This window comes from Choloepus didactylus, chromosome 14, assembly GCF_015220235.1.
Source record: "Choloepus didactylus isolate mChoDid1 chromosome 14, mChoDid1.pri, whole genome shotgun sequence".
Classification (NCBI taxonomy): domain Eukaryota; kingdom Metazoa; phylum Chordata; class Mammalia; order Pilosa; family Megalonychidae; genus Choloepus; species Choloepus didactylus.
Window position 1 is genome coordinate 78,999,276 of NC_051320.1, and position 21,064 is coordinate 79,020,339.

Here is a 21,064-nt window from a genome sequence, read left to right on the forward strand (position 1 = left end):
TGGTCCTTGGCTTTTCTTCACTTGGTGATGTACACAACAGCCTGGCTTCTCCCCTCTCTTCTGGGATCTGTTGACTTTGAGCTTTCTGGCTGCTCCCTCTGGCTTTCTCCTTTTGTGGCCTTCCCTATCAGGCCTTCAGGAACAGGATTAAGACCCATCCTGATTCAGGTGGGCCACACCTTAACTGAAGTAACCTCATCAAGGTCCTGTTTACAATGGGCTCACACCCACAGGAATGGATTGAGATTAAGAACATGTTTTTCTGAGTACATAACTCCAAGCCACCAATCCATGGGGACTGAACCATGTCCCCCACAAGACAAGTTCAAATCCTAACCCCCAGTCCTGTGGATGTGAGCTCATTTGTAAATAGGATGTTTGAAGATCCTATTAAGATGAGGCCAAATTGAATCAGGGTGCACCTTAATCCAATATGTCAGGAGTACTTTTAAGGAGAGAAAATCTAGACTGAAACACAAGCTTGAGCAGGAGGAATAGAAGATACAGGCAGAGACAGTCAGATGGTCATGTGATGAGGCCAGGACTGATGGCCAAAAAGCCAACACCGGAACACTACAGACTTGAGACAAGCCTGCTGATACCTTTACTTTGGAGTTCTAGCCTCCAAATTGTGAGCCAATAAATTCTTGTCATTTAAATCAACCTAGTTGTGGTATCTGTTATAGCAGCCCTAGTAAACTAAGACTACCCACTAATTTCTTCCCAGCTGTTAAAGTCATGAAACAAAAACTGCACTTGTCACTTCTGTTCATATCCCATTGGCCAAAACCTAGTCATGGTGACACGTCACTGCAAGGAAAGCTGGGAAATGCAGGCTCAGGCCGGGTGCCCAGGAACTAACACAGGGACCTCCGTAACTAAAAGGAAGAAGGGGAGCATGGGTGTCAGGGACAGTAGGCAATCTCAGCCACAAAGGAGGCCCAGATGTGCCTGATGTCAAGTCCACCTCCTTCCTTCCCAGTTACATGAGTCTGTAACAGACTCTTTTGTTTTAAGCTGGTTGAGTTGGGCTTCTGGAACTTGAAACCAAACTCACGGCCAATATAGTCTTGAAATAAGAATTTACCCAAGACTTTCTGAGGCGAAAGCCTATACTCTTAACCACCACATATAATGTCTCCCAGTTTTCTAGAAGACCACATTGGCTGGAATTCCCTGTCTGACATCCACTGTCATGGTGATAGGTCAAACTTGGCGAAAGCTCTAGTCTCTCAGCTGCTGGTAGCTGCTGCTCGGAGCTGGGGTTTAACCTCAAAGGAGAGTCTCCTAAAGCAGATAGAAATGGAGGAAGTAGAAGGTAAAGGCAAGATCACTTTTAACAAGGGAATGGGAAATGAGGAGGCAAGGAAAGGGGCCACAGGTGGAAGTCAGAGCAGAGAGATGAGGACAAGTTCATTCTTTGGCCATGAACAAGGCAGACCTAGGAATATCTTTATTGTTCTGGGGTCCTGGTGATCTAGAGAGGCAGAAGGCAAGGTGGTCAAGAGCACAGACTCTGGAGCTTGAGATCAAATCCCAGCTCTGCCACTTACTAGCTGTGTGACCCTCGGCAAGTCACTTCATCTCCCTCTCTCTGCCTCAGTTTACTCATCTGTAAAATAAGGAAAATAATTGTATCTATTTCATATTGTTGCTGTTACTATAGTGGGTCAGTGGCTGGTACACGCTAAATTCTCAAGGTCACCATTATTATTACTAGCTGCATAATGCTTGGTGGTTTAGCCCAAACTAATGTTATAGGGGACTCCCTCCCCTTCCCCTGAACATTAAGGTCAAGCCCAGCTGTGTTGTGGGAGAGTTCTGGTCCTTGGCTGAGAAACCGTGCAAGGGGCCTTGGAGATGCCTACCCACTAATGTCCTCCTAGCTGTTAGAGTCCCTCCAGAACCCCCTGGCTGTCCCTTCCTCGTTCTCCATCTCTCGGCCCCCAGTCCTCTCCCAGCCTATGGCACAGTCTGATGCAAGGATGCCCCCTCCTTACTGGACTCTGCTCAGTCCCTCCCACCCCAGATACCACCCTCCACCTGCACCACTACAAGAGCACCTGGTCTCTCTGTTCCGGTCTCTTCTCAAATGTCTCCTGCACCCCATGACTCCCAATCTTGAGGCAAGCAATGTGCCTAAGGGCACAAAATTAAGGAAGCCAGGTCATGCAAGTGCCAACGCTGCCCCCGCAGGACCCTGAGAGTGAGCCTCCTTAAATTTTGCGCCCTAGTTGCCCCACTTGCCTCATGCTAGTCCCAGCCCTGCCTATCTGTCGTGCTTTCTTCTAATCTTATTTTATTTTCCTCCATCTCGCTTTACAGAACACGACATCATATACATATTTGTTTATTGTCTTTTTCATCCCACCACACTGCAAAGCTCCATGAGGACAAGGACTTTTTGTACCCTGTAGCACATACTCTGTGCCTAGAACACTATTGGGCACAAGTAGATGCTCCATAACTATTTGTTGAATGGATGGATGGATGGATGGGTGGATGGATGGATGGATGAAGAGTGCCAGTTCTGCAGTCAGACACTCCTGGGTTTGAATCCCAGCTCTACTGCTGACAAGCTAGGTGATCTTATGGGCTTTGTATAACTTATTGGGAAGCCCTAGTTCCTCAACTGAGAGCTAGAGATGACCGTACCCAAGCGATGGGTTTGTTATGTGGATTAACTGAGCACATAAGTGCAAAGTGCCCAGCACACAGTAGGCGCTTTATAAATATCCACTCCCCTCCTGCTGCTCTGACCAGGTGTGGCTGGGACCAGCCAGTGACGGCTATGCCTTTCCATGCCTGGATGGGATGTTTGTGTGAGGACGGCAGACAGGAAAAAGTTGGGAAGTCCCCCAATCCTGGATCTGGGTCTAGAAGATGATATTCCAGACACCTGTGCATCTGGCATAGGCTTTGCCATATGTAACCCATCCTCTCTATCCCCTTTTTGCCCCCTTGTTCCACCACCACCACCCCCAAAAATCTAAAAATCCAACCTGTGCTTTTCTTAGGTACAAAAATGGAAAAAGTGGCCATAGCTGATTCATTTCCCAGTTCCTGCCTGCATTGCCTTTCCCTGCCAGAGACCCCATCGCCCTCGTTCTGTCCTGTCCTCCAGTCCATTAATGAACAGCAGCCCAAACCGGGCCTCCAGCCCCTCTCCCTCAGCAGGCAGCTGTCCCCCTCCTGCCTGCTTACCAACCTTGCCACTGCAAGGCAATTAAATACATTCTTCACGCAAGGCTGTGGGAGAAGTATCAAATGCCTGAAGAAATCAAAGGGAAAACCTAGCCAGAACATTTGTCTTTTGATTTTAATTTCTGCACCAAAGAGAAATCTTTGGTAAGACATTGGGATGAAAATACACAGGGAGGATGTCTGTGTACTTTAAACCACCCAGTAAAATATGTCAAGCTACCTTTTCTCCCCTGGGGATGATTAAAGAGTGGCAGAAACAAGGAGAGGGTTTCTAAAGTGGGGTAGGTAGACAGGATTCTTAGCGAGGTGGAGGAGAGCAGCGCAGTGGAGTGAATGTCTGCTGTTTTCATCTCTTCCCCTGGGGTATATGCTCCTTCCCCTCACTCATCTGATTCTGGGGGCACTACCATCACGATGACCCATCCCCTCCCACAGGATGAGCCAAGGCCCCTGTTCACAGAGTCAGGTGCAATGAGATGTCTGGGACCCAAGCAGGACCAACCAGATGCTGAGAGAAAGCACTTCCTTTTTCCACTGGATGGCGAGTGTGATGATGTGAAACTGGAGTCACCAGCGGCCATGGTCCCCACCAGGGAGAGAAAGCCAGACTGGAGGTAGAAAGAACGGGGCCCAACAGTCAATAAAAGGGGTGGAGGAACAATGAAAGAAGGAGAAAGACATGATGATGAAGAAGATGATGATGATGGTGATGATGATGATGATGGTGATGATGCAGGGGGGGCAGGTGACAGTGACAGTGCACCATTCCCTGGACCTGCCATTCTAAAGGCCAGCACCCTGTCTTTTCAGTTTCAGAAAAACCAACATATTTCTCTTTGGGGGCTCAAGCTAAAAACCTTTTGTCCTGAGTTTCTATTTAGAAACTTGAGATCCAAAAGCGTTTATGGCATTATGAGATAAAAATCAAAGGGAAGACAACAAATTGAAGCAGCCACATGTGGCTAGTGGCTACTGCGTTGGACGGCTCTAAGACCTTACCACTCAAGCGTGCTCCTTGGAGAGGGGGCATCAGCTTCCCCTGGGAGCTTGTTAGAAATGCAGAAATCTCTGGCCCCCACTGCGGAGCAAGTTGCTACAACAGTACGTCATGTGAACACAGGTTCAGGACACAAAAGAAACTTTCAGCAAATGATCCCTTTATTACATGCGCAGTCTAAAGGGTCCAGAAAGGGCAAATAATCTCTTTGTCACTTACACAGCACAAACGCCCAAAAGAGCAGGGAAAGAAGGCCCATCTTGGCTAATCTCCTACCAGAATCAAACTTCTCCTGGTGGGAGTAGATAGATGGCAGCTCCAAATGCCCCACTTCGTGCCAGGGAAGAGACAAATCTATACTGAGTGTGGTTTTTATCCCACCTCAGGAGAAGGGACCCTGTCTCAGAATTCCCATTCTCCTCTGGGGCGGCTTGTTCTGGCTTATTGAAAAGCCCTGGCCAGGTTTTTTCATTCAACGTAACACCACCACCACCCCGCCACCCAGGTTGTGGAATGGCACACAATAGAAAAGGAGATGAGGGTAGGAGAAGGCCGAGCTTGGCTTGGTGTGTGTTCCGACTTCCCCGAAGGAGGAGGAAGTAGGTGAGGTCCGGGCTGGCCGCTGACAGGTATCTGTGGCTTCCCTAACAGCCACCCCACATCGGTGAGAATCAGAATCTGCATTTTGACAAGAGACCCCCCCAGGTGATTCAGATGGTCATTAAAGTGTAAGAGTCCCTGCTCTAAATCCGCACTGCCGGAGAGGGGGCAAAACCTAATCATACATCAATGGGGTCCCCACCCTGTTTTCAGAGTGTAGACACCAGGGCCTTGGGAAACTGGGGGGCAGAAGAAGGAACAGGATGAAGCACGGAGGGTGAGTGATTCACCACGACCGACACACTTACTCCTTCTAGGCACAGCCACCCGACGCAGTCACTTCCCACCAACAGTCTCAGAAATGACAGCTCTCACTGGCCTGTCACAATACAATCTGGATAGACCCGGGAGAGCTGTCAGCTGCCTCCTCCTAATTCCTGAAATCTCCAGGTCTGATCTGCCTCGTAGCTGGCCTGACATATAAACTGCAGCCGAGTAATCATCATTGCCCCTGGGGGTTAAGCAATATAAATGAACACAAAATACTGTCAGAGCACTTCCCGAGGGTCCCGGAGAAGGCAGGAGGCACACTGCCCTTGACTATGAGGAACGTAAAATCTAAAGGGGGAAACAGAAAGTGTCCATCCACAACTCTAAAGCCATCACCCCAAACAAGCCCCCTACGTGTTACAGACTTCATCAGTCCGGATCCTGGCAGGAAACGGTAATTTGGGGGCAGAATAAAGGGGCTATTTACGAAGGTGTGTTCAGGGTTTGGGGAAACCAGCAAGGGAGGATGTAGGGAGCTATAACCACCCCTAGGTCTGAAAGGCCAAGGGACAGGGCAGTGACTGGAACCTGCAGATTGTAGATGTACAGAGAGGCTCACCTGGCAGGAAACCACGGGGACCCAGTGGGGAGGGAGTCAAGAGGATAAATTTCCTGACTACATTCTCCCCACAACCTCAGCTTCCCTCCTCCCACTGCCCCAAAGGCCAAACCCAACCAGAAGTCAGAGGGTGTGCTGGTTTGTATGTATTATGTCCCCCAGAAAAAGCCATATTCTTTAATGCAATCTTGTGGGTGCAGACGTTTTAGTGTGGATTAGGTTGGAACCTACTGGTCCAGTATTTCCATGGAGGTGTGGCCCTACCCATTCATCATGGGCCTTGATTAGTTTACTAGAGCCTTAAAAAAGCTCAGACATAAGGAGCTCACTGCTGTAGCTGAGACAGACATTTTGAAGACGGCTGTTGGAAACTGATGCAGACATTTTGAAATGCAACCTGGGAACAAGCAGATGCCAGCCACATACCTTCCCAGCTAACAGAGGTTTTCCGAACGCCATTGGCCATCCTCCAGCGAAGGTACCTGATTGCTGATGTGTTACCTTGGACACTTCATGGCCTTAAGACTGTAACTGTGTAACCAAATAAACCCCCTTTATAAAAGCCAATCCATTTCTGGGATTTTGCAAAAAGGCAGCATTAGCAAACCAGAACAAAGGCCAAGGGCGCCTGTGGCTCCAGCACACAGAGCAGGACAGGGAAGAGCAGAGCGGGAAGCAGATGGTCTAGAACATGGAGCAACCTATAAACTGGTTAAATGTGGCAAATACACTTCAAGCACGTCTTCACGCCCCACTCCACACCCATGGCAGACATGAGTAATCAATCTAAGTACCTTTGCCTGCCAGACTTGGCCATATCCTCACAATATTTGACAGTGCTCCACTTTGAAGCTACTGAACTTGGAACATGAGATGAGATATGTGTGGACACCAGTGGTTGCCAGCTAATATGCCTTCCCACATGCTTCCTTGCTAGCAGAACTGAGATGTTGCCCAGACAGTAATAGGCCAGCCCCAGGTGAGAAAAAGCAAGTTCCTGCTTCCCTTGCAGCTAGCAGTGGCTAATTAGATGTAAGCAGAAAGCTACTGCACAGCCGGTGTCATTTCCTTCCTCCCTTCTCCTTGCCTTGTATGTGCTAGTGATCTTGAGACCAGGTCCCTAATGGCCTCGACCCCTAAACAATGCCACAGCTGCCTGTATTCAAATTTCTTCATATGTAAAAAAAGTAAACCTCTGATTGTTTAAGCTACCCCTCACTGGACTTATCTGATACTTTCAATCAAAGGCATGCCTAATTGACACAAAACCTATATGCCATCCCTGGGCTAGATAGATATAAATCCTTTCACTCACACATTTATACATAACTGTGCTTAATTGCCAGAGGTGCAGAGATAAGTTAGGCATAGTCTGTTTCCACCTCAAGAAAACTTGATGTGTTTTGAAAGATAAGTAGGAGTTTTCCAAGTGTGTAAGTCAGAGGAAGACATAAGGAACAGAAATAAGAGGGTATACTATTTCAGGATTTTAAGTAGTAGGGATCCAGCAAGAACAACCAAGTCACTCTCATTCAAACCCAGCCTTGAAAGAAACAGAAGCAGTCATCTACATGGAAAGAACCTGGAAAACAGCCAAAGATTTAAGCAATTTGCTTTTGTAATCAGAAATCAAACGGGTGGTTTGGGATTTCCCAAAACAAGTATGTGTGTGCAACAAAATTTGATGTGAAGTGAAACAAAATGTGAAGTCCTTTATCTCAGACTTGCTTCCCATAGCTGAATTGTTTTGCCACAAATCTTGGGGTCAGGTCAGCCTTTCCAAATATATCCCCAACTGCTCCTTATGTAATCCCACACAGGTCTGCTCACTGGCTGCTGAGCACTCCCTGGGGCCATGCAGTGTCCCCTCCTAGATGCCCACCCCCTCTCATTTTCTAAATCCTACCCATTCTTCTAGGCCCAGTTGAAGTTCCACAAGACCAAATAAAGGTAAGTCTTGGACGATGGGAAACTTGATTTAAGGAGAACACACACATCCCAGCTGGCTGTCAAGGAACCCTGCTCCCCGAGCTCCTGGAGCACTTGGCATCTATAAGAATTTAATTCTTACCATATGGAGCTTAGTGTTTAATCTTCTCTTTGGCTGTGACTCCTTCAGGTCAGGAAGTATGCTGAATGCCAGTTGTTTTCATCTACCCAGCATCCCTTCCTCCTCTTTTGAGTTGCAGCATCCCCCTCCCCCCTTTCCAGTGGGGAAGGCTTCTATGGACCTGCCCTTTCCTTCTTCCAACTATATGATGCTGATGTGGCACAAGCACAAAATAAGACCCCTCTGGCCATGCGTGGCCTCCTGACTCAGAGTTGGCCAATTGTAACTCTCATCTCGAACTTATTCAGTGAGTGATCCAAGGGGTATGTCCACACAACCAAGCTAGGTCAACCAGAATCTTCCTCGAGGACAAAAAGAAACAAAAACAAGCAGAGCAGGACAGAAAGTCCCGACAACAACATTTTAAGTATTTAGATCCAGTCAACCCAAATCCCCAGCCGCCCAGGGATTTGGAGGCCCTGGATTCTGGCCCAAACTTTACCACCAATGAGTTGCACCATCCTGGGCAAGACACTTCCTCTCTTTGAATCTCAGTTTTCTCATTTGAGGGAGTTTAGAGCAGAAGACCACTAACTGATCACTCCAACTCAGAGATTCTATAATTATAGGACTCTGGGCCAACACCCTTCTTTGAAGGCTCCAGGCTCCAGCTCCCAATCTCTACCCTCAAACTGAAGGCTCTGGGGGGTTTTCAGAACAGCCATGAGTCAAGCAAGCTTCTGATAGCACTAAAGCTTTTTGCAAAGATTGTCAGCAGAGCTCCCCTGGGAATGTCAAAAAAGCATGTGCACCCAAAAACAACGTTTAATTACAGAGCAGCTAATGGCAGGATGGAAAACTGGAAAGTAGGCTGCTCAGGGATACTTCTCCCAACCCAGAACATATCACTCTGCATCTCTCCCCAGCCATCTCACAATGGCGTTTGTTAAAAATAAATAATTTTTTTTAAAAAAGAAAAACAAACAAATAACTCACAGAGAACCTTTGTTTGGGGTCATTTAACCAGCTGCTCTGGAAAGACAGCTGCGGTGACCCAGGCTCCACTTTCCTGGAGACAGCCTGGGGACGGGTCTGAGGGCTGTGCTGGTCTCTCAACAGGAGGAGTTTCTCTATACAGGACCTTTAAATCCACGAAAGTTGCAGAGGAAGTTTTACACGGTGCTCTGACTCCCGTGGGTGGCAGATGATCAGCATGTTGTGCAAGAATGGCTGGAGCTCCGAGAAGGAAGGACGTCCACAGAACATTAAAAATGTTATCCTTTGAATCGGGAAATTGTGTAATTTTCCACATCAGAGGAGCCAAGTTTGGACTTCAGAAAGCTTTCTCCAGGGTTGAATTCAGGAATCTGCCCAAGGCCACACAATTTAGGATTTCACCCCAGGCTTCTCTGAGATCAAAGCCCCGTGCTTTCAACAGCAATGCTCCATCAAGTGGTTGAGATGGCTCTGGACCAATTAAACACTAGAAACAACGCCTGGGCCCCCAGCACACTCAAACTAGGCGGACTAGTGGCACATATCCCTTGAGGGTCCTCCCATCCATTCCCAGGCTGGGGAGTGGACAGCCCTCCTTTGCTAGGAGCCTGGATTTCATGTTTGTGGTCATGGAGGCTGCCTGGGAATGAGGGGTGGGGGAGGGGTGGGTAGAGTCTTTCAAATAACTTTGTGGAAAGAAATAAAAGCAGATTGTTCCAGAGCAGACTGTTATGGTTTGCTAATGCTGCCATTATGCAAAATACCAGAAATGGGTTGGCTTTTATAAAAGGGATTTATTTGGTTACAAATTTGCAATCCTAAGGCCATAAAAGTGTCCAAACTAAGGCATCAACAAGAGGATCCCTTCACTGAAGGACGGCCGATGGCGTCCAGAACACCTTTGTCAGCTGGGAAGGCACGTGGCTGGCGTCTGCTGGTCCTTTTCTCCTGGGTCGTGTTTCAAAATGGCTTTCTCCAAAATGTCTCTGGGCTTCTGTCTTCACTCCTCTATCTCAGCTCCTGTGCATCCTTCCTTCTTTCTCCCAGGGCATTTCTCTCTAAGCATCTGGGGGTCCTCTCTTAGCTTTTCCAGGGCAAACTCTGGGCTTTGCATCTCCAAACATCCTTCTGTCTCCATCTCCAAGCATCTCCAAGCATCAGCATCTGGCTCAGTTCTTGAGCTCTCTTAAGTACTCCAGTGAACTAATCAAGACCCACCCTGAATGGGCAGGGCCCACTCCTCCATGGAAATAATTTAACCTAAGATATCACCCACAGTTGGGTGAGTCACATCTCCATGGAAACATTCAATCAAAAGGTTCTACCCAACAAGATTGGGTTAAAATATCATGGCCCTTCTGGGATCCATAACAGTGTCAAATTGGCACACAGACTTTAAACAACTGGAGAATCAAATGATTTTAATTATCAATTCCAGTTGACTCATAAGAATGAAGGACCAGGAGACTAAGGGAAATTGAAATCCACATCATGACCTGTTAAATTTTCCTACTGCCTCCCTAAACCAATTTCCTTTCTTTTTCATCTTCTCATCAAAGTTTGTGGACTACCCAGAATCCGTCTCTGGCAGAGCTCTCACACACTGTTTTATAATTACCTGTTCATGTGACCTGATCCTCCCTCGTTAACCTGTGAGAACCAGGAGGCAAGGATTTGATCTTATTCATCCTTCTATCCCAATGCCTATCACATCATAAGTCTCCTGAGAAATACTGTTGAGTGAATTAATTAATTAACTAGGAGATTAAGAAAACAAGGATCTGTATAATTCACAAAAAAATAGCCTACTGAGAGTAGTACATACATTAAATTTTTTCCTATGTAATGCATGGTCTTGATTGGATCCAGATTTGAACAGACCAGATGTAAGATATGTTTGGAGACAAAGGGGGCAATTTGAATATAGGTGGGTATTAGATGGTATTAATAAATTATTATTAGTTGTATTGGGGTCATGTAAGAAAATGTCCTTATTGTTTAGAGATGCATATGAGGGGGTGAAATGTCATGAAATATGTATCATTTGCTTCAAAATATTTAAAATATTTCAGAAAAAAAGATGACAGGTTAGTTCAATCTGGATAATGAGTATACAGTAGTATATGCTTCTCACAACTTTTCTGTACGTTTGGAATTTTTCATAATACAAAATATAAAGTGATTTTTATTAACATAAGCACAGTGTAATTATCAAATTCAGGACATTATCATTGTTTTAATAATATTTCATATACAGCCCATATTCCGATTCTGCCAGTTGTCTAACACTGCCTTTTATAACAACTTTTTATTTCCAGCATCCAATCCAGGATCACATATTATATATACCGATCATCTCTCTTAGCTCTATTTCAATCTGGAATGGTTTCTCAACCCTTCTCTGTCTTTTCCAACATTGACATTTTGGAAGAGTAATGCTTACTATTTGTAGAACGTCCCTCAATTTGCATTTATCTGATTGTGTCCTCATGATTTAACTCTGGAATGCTACAGGATTTGGGCAGGAACACTACATAAAATTTTGTGACCTTCTCCATGTGGCACATCAGGAGGTATCAGATGTCGGTTTGTCCATTACTGGAGATGCTGATTTTGATCATTTGGCTAAAGTGATATCTGCCAGATCTCTCCACTGTACAAACTATCTTTTATCCCCTCTGAAAATAATAGCAATCTATAGAAGCTACTTTGAAGCTATTGTGGTGGGTTGCATCACATATCCAGGAGAACATGTTCTTAATCCATTCTGAACCCATTGTAAATAGGATGATTTGAAGATGTTATTTTTAGTCAAGGTGTGGCCCAACTGAATGCGATTGTGCCTTAGTCCTAATACTGGAAGCTCTGAAGAGCGAGCCATGGGGAAGCAGGAAGCTGGAAGTCAACGGAACTGGAAGAGGAAGAAGAGGGCATTGCCATGTGTGTTGCCATTTGACTGAAAAGCCAAGGACCAGTGACAGCCAGCCCCAGAACGCCACAGTTCAGGGAAAAAGCACTGCCTTGCTGACAGCTTGATTTTGGACTTCTAGCCAAATAAATTTCTGTTGTTTAAGCCAACCCATTTCATGGTATTTGTGATCACAGATGGGAAATTTTTCGTTTCACAGACAGCTGTAAATACGCTGCTCTCCAACAACATTTCGCCCAACGGTTTTGGCATCCATTTACAAAGTTCTTGCCTGAAACAATTAATACTTTCATGGCTGCAAAATGGTGATTTTCTCACTCTTCTGATATGAGTTGGAATTCTACTGTAAAGAAGAGTTTTCCCTCCCCTCTCCCCATTTATTTGTTCATTTGTTAGAATCAGAGGGACTGAAAAATTTGTTTTTAAATGTAAACATTTCCATAAGGGTTATCAAGGTGTGTTCTACATTTTAATATTTCAGAGTATTGGTGCCAATTCCTCTGCCTCAAACATCTTATGCAGCATCAGTAGGACTCAGGTCAAAGTATAACTGTGAAAGGAATTAAATCATTTTTACCATTTCCTCCAGCATCCTATCTTGGTTCATCCACTCATTCATTCATTCAACAAACATGTACAGAGCATATTTGATGGGGCTGAGCTCTGGAGCCCCAAAATTGAATCTGACCATGGTCTCACCAGTGGGGGAGACAGGCAGCCAGGCAACTAACTTCTTTCCAACCCAATGGGAGCTGCCACTGAGTGGTGAGCAAAGCACTCGAGGGCAGAGCATGGGAAGAAGGGAGACAGGAATTTGGAAGTATCTTGAAGGATGAATAGGAGTTCTCCAACAGGGAACGAGGAAAGAGACTTCTAGATGTGTTTGGAAATCAGTGAGGAGTCAATAGAGCTAAATCTTAAAAACTGAGGAACTGAGGATTAGAGATACAGATAGCAAAACCAATAAAGATTTATATATACATATATAATAAAGAATAACCTTCTTTTTATTATTTAACAACTTACTATGGACTTTTTTTTCTTGTCAGCAAATGCAAATGGGATTTTGTGGATTTTTTAAATGAGTCATTTCCATTGGATGCACAGGCCATGATTTATTTAACCAGTCCCTTCACCAGTGGACCTGGAGGTAGTTTCCCTCCCTCTCCCTCCCTCCCTCCCTTTCTTCACCAATCCGTCCACTAATGGACCTGGTGCCCTTCCTTCCTTCCCTTCTTCCCTCTCTGCCTCCCTCCCTCCCTCCTTCCTTCCTTCCTATATTTATTTATTTATTTATTTATTGCTATTACAATCTTTTTTATCCTTCTCTGTTACTTATCTGATTATTTCCTTAAGATAAATGGGGAGAGACTGTTGACTTCCAAGATCAAAGCCAAACCTGAAGGATTCAAGGCCTGGCTGCATCACAGGCAGCAGTTTTAGACTGCCCCTTGTTTCTCCTTGTCCATGCATTATCCCTGCGGCAGGAATAAAGAGCCTCTGCAGAGCTTGCCTCCTGGCCACCTAAGCTGTGTGTGGAGCGTGAAAGCCGGGTTTAAACAAACGATTCACACCAATTATTGCCAACACAGATGATTTAAGGCTCCAGACAGGCTCAATGACATTTTCTAAACATAAAAATTAGAGCCTAGATAGAATAATATCCTGTCCCAAGATGCCAGAAAGGAATAATATAAAGAATGGAAGGATTTCTGAGACAAGGAAGGAGACAGGCCTAGAGACCTGGCAAATGACTAGCACAACTGGGTAAAACGAACAAAAACTTCAAAGCTGAATGATTCAAATCCAGTAATCTAAGCAAGTCACTTAACCTCGCTGAGCCTTGGTTTCCTCGGGTGTAAAATGAGAAGCTGATGCCTTGATCCACATAGAGTTTTGTGTGGATGGGCTTAAATAACAAACACGAAGCACTGATATAGAGCTGAGCAATCAGAATCCCAACAGGAAACATTACCTGTCACCAGCGGCTCAACTGAAGAGACTTTACTGCAAGAACTTCTTAGAAAAGGGTGGGCAATATTAAGGGCTTCATGTTTCTTTTTGCATGTCCCCAAATCAGGTACACTGACTGCCTCTAGCAGTACACACAGCAGAAAGCAGGGGTCCTGCAAGGTCAGGATGGAGCCCCAGAGGGGACCCAGGCCTGAGGAAGGCAAAAACTCAGGTGGGACTCAAGTGGATTGCAGCCAGAAATCCAGGTAAACAAGCCAACAGGGACACCAGAACGCACAGGTGTTGAAATTCTTCTGATCCAGCTCCCTTACTTTGTAAATTAGAAAAGAACATCCCAACTTAAGGCCTTCTAGTTAGTAGCAAACATAGAACCAAAATATTATGACTCCAGAATCAGCTCTTTTTTTGGGTGGAGGGGAGTGACAAATATTATAGTTTATGTAAAATCTATGCATCAAAGTTTTTGATAAAGCCATCAATGCACTTAGTCCTCAAGTTGCACTGTCCCTTGTTAAACTTAGGGTACTTTGCCCTTGTAAACTTTGTCCAGTCTATAAGAAATCACAGTAACCTCTTTTATAGACTTAAGCAAGTAGAGAATTCAAACACTCTTTAGGTCACATAGAATAAAGAAGAACAAACCTTCCTCCAAATCCCAATTCAAATGACAGCCCAAGTTCAAACTGAAGCAGCTTGGTGGGGGAGAAATGAAGCAGAATATCCTTCAAGGTGATGCCGGTGATTTGTTGATATTCCTGATCTATTCGTTTCATTTCTTTCTCACTGCAGATGGCTGCAAGTTTACTTGACCAACATTTATTGAGCACCTGCTACATATTCATCACTGTCCTATATGCTGGAGACACCAAAATAAATAAGACAAGACTCTTGTCCTTGAAGCATGTATCAGCCTATTTCTTTATTCTCCCTCTCCTAACTCATGTGCGCCTCCCAATAAGTGCTTACATCTTTCTCATTTTTCTGTGGATGACAAAGCACCTTCAGTACCAGAGCATGATCACTCAGGTGAACCCACATCCCACCCAAGTATGTTTATGATTATTACCTGCAGAAAAGAGCCTGTGTTTCTTAGTCCTGCCGTGGCAACCTGACTTGATGCAATGATCACTCCTTCTTTTGATTTTCCATGACCCTTTATATAGACCTCTGTTACAGCATTTATCACCCTGTATCCACCTCAGACAGAGCCCCTCAAGGGCAAGCATCGCATCCCAGTCATCCTAGTACCTCCAGTACCCTGGCACAGCACCTTCCTAGGCGCTCAATGCATGTTGATGGGTTGGTTGAATTGTGAATGGATGGGTTGATGAATGAATGGATTATGAATATGTAGATGGATGTGTGAATGGCTAAATGGATGGGTGGATGAGTGGATCGATAGATGTGTGGGTAGGTAGATGGACTGATGGATAGGTATTTGGATGGATGGATGGATCAATAAATGGGTGAATAGGTAGATGGATGTTTGAGTGGATAGATGGATGAATGGATGTTTAGATGGATAGGTGGATAAAAGGGAAGATGGATGAATGATGGAAAAATGGACAGATGGATAGATGGATGATTTAAAAGGTATTTGTCTTCCTTGTGGCTTCTTTAAGATAATAATATCATCATCCCTACCTACCTCCTAAGATAGCGCCATACTAAGTAAGAGGTTATAACAATAACTGCATAATATAGTTTAAAAAAAAACAAACTTGGAGTCAAAAGGCCTGGGTTCTACTCCTAATTTTGCCCCTTAGAAGCTGTATGTGACTTCAACAAATCCCTAACCTCTGTAGACCACAATCTGTTCACTTCTAAAGTGATACTGTTAGCTGCCCTACAAGTCTAGTGGTTATTGTGTTAGTCAAACAAAATAATGTCCTGATGCATGTGACTGCTTTGTCACAGGAAGCGACGATGGTTATGATGATGGTGATGATGGTGATGATGGTGGATGGTATGGGTATCTGTCATCTGGCCAATGTCCATAAAGTGGGGATGTAATGTTTCTCCTATTAGCTTTGCAATCCTAAACCCCAATCCTCTGGCCTCCGCAATTCCCTAGAATAGTGGTGGTCCCATCTACTGTAGCCACTTTCTCACCTTTCTCCTTCCCTCGATTCAGTTCTGGGTCACATTCTTTAGCACCCATGCCCAGGCAATATCAGGCATAATACCTTGGGACCGGAGCCCACTTTGGAAGGCAGGAGGATTACTGAGGAAGGCACCTGGGAGAAGGGCAGCTTATGAAGCCTTCACTGATTAGTTGCTTTCCAAAGTACTCTGGTATTTCTTGCCTTGGAAATGTGAGCTATACATCCACAGTGCCAAAATCATTCATTCAATATTCACTCATTGAGTGCCTACTTTGTCTCAACCACTGTAATTGCTGGGGAAACAAAATTAAATTAATGTCAACCCCTACCCTCAATGAACCCACTAGTCTGTGCCCTTGTCCAAGTCATCTTTGCCCACCTGGGACCTAGCACAGCAGGAGGTGCTCAGTGTACTTTGGTTGAACTGAAACGAGCTCGGTCTGATGGGGGAGGAAGGCAAGGCAATTCACAACCACAACTGGGCATACACAAAAAGAATTCGGAAAACAGAGGAAGGGAGCCTAATGCACAATGGGGGGTCATGGTGAGCTTTCTGGAAGCACCTAAGCTGAGTTCGGAGGCAAACAAGAATAAACCACAAGAAGTAGGTGGGAGGAGACAAGGTTTGGCAGGGGCAAGTTAATGCAAGCTAAGCATCTTCTCTCCTCACTTATTCTTCTAATTAACCGCCACTGCCTCTCCCTGCACAGCTGACAGGGATTTTTGCTTCCCAAGAAGCATCAACGTGAGGCCTGTTCTGGGCTCCTTGGGAGAACAGGAGGCACCCCTGCCTGGCTTGACAAACCGAAGAGAGAGGGCATCCAATTCTTACAAGGAGCAGGGAGCAAAAGGCGAGAAGAGGGTGGAGAGAAGGTCCATTCCGGAGACCTCTCTCCCGCTCTCTGTGCAGATCAGGGCGGTGAGCAGAGTCCACAGATCCCACGGGCTGCCTCTCCTCTCAGCTCAGGTTAATATTGGACAAAGGCACAGAGAGCATTCACCCCAGCGCCACAACATGCCTCGGATTTCAGAACAGGTGATGCAGCCGTCCTTGGCACTTGGAGCTCATAAATTCAGCCCGGAGCTGGGCTCGGGGCCAGCCAAGTCTCTCCTGGGCGGAGAATGTGCTCTCCACACTGTCAGGATAAATCCCAGCCCCTTAGGCCACACGATCAGCCCCTTCTTACCAGCCTCCTCTCTCCCCACTCCTCGCCCTTGGTCCACACTCGCCTCCAGTTCCCCCAAATGCTCTGTTTCTCTTGCCTCCAGACCTTTGCACATGCTGTCCCCTCTACCTGAGACACTCTTTCTGGCTCTACCCCTTTAGCTGGTTAACTCCTGCTCCTCTGTCAGGTCTCAGCTCAGAAATCCCTGCTTCTTGGAAGGCTCCATGATTCCACCCCAAGTCCAGACGAGCTGCCTCTCCTTTGAGCTCCCACTGCATCCTACACCCCCCATCTAAGCTCCTGGAGGGCAGAGAGCATGTCTTCTTTAACTTTACGTCCCCAGCCCCTAGCGCACGTCTGGCCTACGGTAGGCAAGCAACTGAATAAATGAAGGTTCTCCCTCTCATGAGAGCCCCTGAGGGGACTAAGTTCAATCAGGAGAATGAGAAAACCACGGTTGCTCTGCAGCTGAAGAGTCCTTCTCTGGGGGCTAGGAGGGCACTTTCTGCAAGAAAGACCACTCCCTTATAGTTGCAAAGGGCCTCCCCATACACCTTTCTATTTTCCCACCAACCTTTGGGGTCAGTATTATCCCTTCCACTTTACAGGTAGGGACCTGAGGCCAGGGAGCTAGGGGAGTTGCCTGCGAGAACTCATTGGGAGATAGCAGAGAGAGGAGCCCAGGGACACCCCAGGATGTCTGGCTCCGAGTTCAGCACTGTTCTCGCCAGCTCCCTGACTCTTCCACCCACACCCCAGGCCTCTGCCCTGACCCGGGTGGAGCCGGCCAGCCCCAGGGCTGGGGGAGCTACCAGTGCTCTGGTCACTCCACAAGGGACCCTTACGGGCTGGCCCTACCCTTCTCCTTAGGGTGACATGAGGAGCTCGTTCTCCCACACCCCTCACACACGCACACACACACACACATTTTTAAACACCCACCCCATGGCTCTTAGGATGCCCATGTGTATCGGTCCACCTCCATCAGGAAAACAGACAGGTGGGAGGTGACTACAGATAATTCATTACAAAGTGCTCGGAGGGGTGATGGGGCAAATGGAAGAAAGCGGTTTCGTACAGAGCCAAGAGTTCAGCACCACCGACGCTACTGCTGGGAGAGGAATGGCTCCCGCCTTCTGGTCTCACACAGGTGCCCATCATCTGCACAATTTAACTGGAATCCAGCTGGCAAGGGAGACTGGAAAATGTAGTTTCCTAGTTTTTGTGATACAGAAAAAGTACAAAGGGGCTGAGCTCTAACAGACAACATGTGATACACCACCATTAGGGGCACAAGAGAATGAGGCTGACAGCCCCAAAGGGCCTGGTGAGAATAAACATATGCACAGTGGACATATGTCTTGTTTCCTGGCTGTGCTGCACCTTTTGACAATCTTCTCATGCACCTTTTGACTGTCTTCTTCTGTTTGAGGAATTCTTGCCTTCCTCCCCAAGACTGAAGTTATAATCCCACTTTGCCAGCCTCCCTTGCTGCTAGGAAATGGGCACCAGCCTCACAGACCAGTTGTGCCAACAGGAGCTACTGATACAGAAGTGAGCAAGCGCCATGCAACATGCATGTTCTGGGAAGCAGCTGCCGCTGCAAGGTTGAGTCCTTGCTGGTGCTGGGGCAGCATGCACGTTGCCATCAAGCCACGTTCCTGATGCAGAACGGCCGAGGTGCAGATGTTACATCTAATGCTGGAAGTGTCAGTTTCCCCATCGGCTCAGTTCTGCAGCAGAGTTATGTTTAATTCCCAGGAGCTCAGCCTCAAACCTGATTCTCCAGCCCAGTCAGAATCTCTTAGTTACCCAATAATCTTTATTATAAACAAACACACAATGTCCTTAGAGAGAAGTATACAGTCGTGAATATACAGCTCAATGAATCTTCAAAAAGTGAACCCACCCACAAAACCACCACCCCTGTCAATAAGAACTTCACCAGCATCCCCAGATTCAGCCCCCGTGGCCTCTCTCACTAAATACCTCCCTCTCCAAATGTAATACTAACTTGACTTCTAATACCATAGACTAGTTTTACCTATTCTTGAATTTTGTATAAATGGAATCACACCGTATATACTCTGCTGCAGGGGACTTCTTTCACTCAACATTATGTTGGTGAGAGCTGCCACTTTGCTGCTGTCTGTAGCAACACTTGTTCATTTGTTAATGTTCCTAGCGGTATAACATTCCATTATACGAGTAAACCACAATTTACCTGTCCTATAGTCGAGGGGCTAGTTGTTTCTGGTCCAGGCTTGCTGTGAATAATGCAGCTACCAGCATTCTTCTACATGTCCTCCACGTGCACTGGAATGGTAGACAGTCACATGACAGGAGCAGAACTGGGGCCCACTCAGATTTTTATAGAGAAAAAAAAAATGATGCTTGGAAAACTTCCCTGAAACCCACTTTAAAGCACATAGTCATTCCTAATGGTGGGACAGGAGGGTACCATATCCCCTATTATTAACCCCACGTGGAGTCACGGCTGGCGATAGGTAAGGCCACCACTGCTTCACTGCAATGGGACCCAGCGGATGAGCTGAGGCACCAGCTCCATGGGCTCAGTTTGCTCATCTGTCACAACAGCACCAACCTCACAGGGCTGTTGTGAGGATTAAACTGATGATTGATCTGAAGGGAAGGGAAGAAAGGCAGCAGATGGTCTTTGAACTTGATGCTTCGTCAACTAGCTCACTGAGTTCTCCCAGCAATCTTATGAGGTGGGTCTCATCTCCCCTTTATAAAGGTGAGGAAATGAGGTGCACGGAGTTTTGATAACTTGCTCCAAGTTACAGAGCTGGTAAAGGGCAGCCTCATCTTCACCCAGCTCTGCTACATGCCCCACTCCATGCTGAGTATAAACTGAAGGTACGGATTTGGGTCCAACAACCAACCCTTATGGGGAGTCACCAGCTGCCTCTGAGCCTCAGTGTTCTCCTTTGTAACCTGGGGACGGCAACAGCAAGCTCATAGGGCAGTTGTGAGTCCCAAATCTGCTCACAGTTGGGAAGGGCAGGGCAGGAGAAAGGGGCACTAACATTCACTGAGGATGGTCAAATGATTTAGGCGTATTAGCTGATTCAATCCTTCCTTCTAGTTCTGGCATTCGGGATGTGTCATGAATATGTATCCCGGAAACCAGGGGGAGGCCAAACCCCAGCTGCCTTCACTCCTCCCAGAGCCTCCAGTTCCCACCCAGAGGAGAGAGGGGCGCCCCCCGCAGGATTCACCCAGAGAGGGGACCTGGGAGCCTGGCCTGCCCGCAAGGCCACACCCCCTACTGCTCGCGGCTTTTGTTGAGCCAGGCCTGACCCCTCCCAGCAGATACCCTGTGCGGTCCTGCACAGCCAGTGCCCCTCCTGCCCCCCACTGCTATCGAGAAAGCCATTGTCAAGTGCACATGCTCAAAATGCTAAAAGAATGCATCTTTATTCTTCAAGGGCTGGTTCCCTAATCACAAGAGGCCACTTAGTCTGAGTGGGGCACAGTGATGTTGATTAACGATTACGCATCTCTCAAGAGGGTTGGCAACTCTCAAGCTGGTCGCAGGCCTTGGGGACTTCCCGAGGTGCCCATTAACCAGGGCGGCTGGACCCAAGTTCAGGTGTGACCCCGGGCCTTCCAGCAAGCGCGCAGGGCCTGGGCACTGCGGAGGTCAGGGCTCCCAGCTGCCTTTACCCGAGGGGTGGGGAGTCTGCTTCCTCCCTTCAGCTGCCTGGCTCTTCCCTCCCATCACAAGCCATGACGATCTGAATATTAACAAGACCCTGCACTCCTCCAGACATTTTAACATTTTTTTTTTTAATTCTTATTCGCTTTGTGACATATAAAAATTATTAATGAGAGAGTGTTCTCAGCTTCCCTCCCCCTCTCACAACTGAAGGAAATTTTGTCTGTGCCTTGCAGTTTCCCACACACCTCCCTCCCACAACGGGCTCCTCTTCCTTCTGAGGAGAGTCCTCCTCTGGCCAGGCCAGTTTCCAAGTTTGGGGGATGCAGAATCTGGAGAATGGGCAGAGAGCAACCAAACTAGAGGGGACGAAGTAAAAGAAGAGGGGAGAGAAAAGCTGAGAGATCAGAAATTTGAGTTTAGGGAACAGTTTTCCAGGAGATGGAAAGTCAGATGTCCTAGCACAGACTCA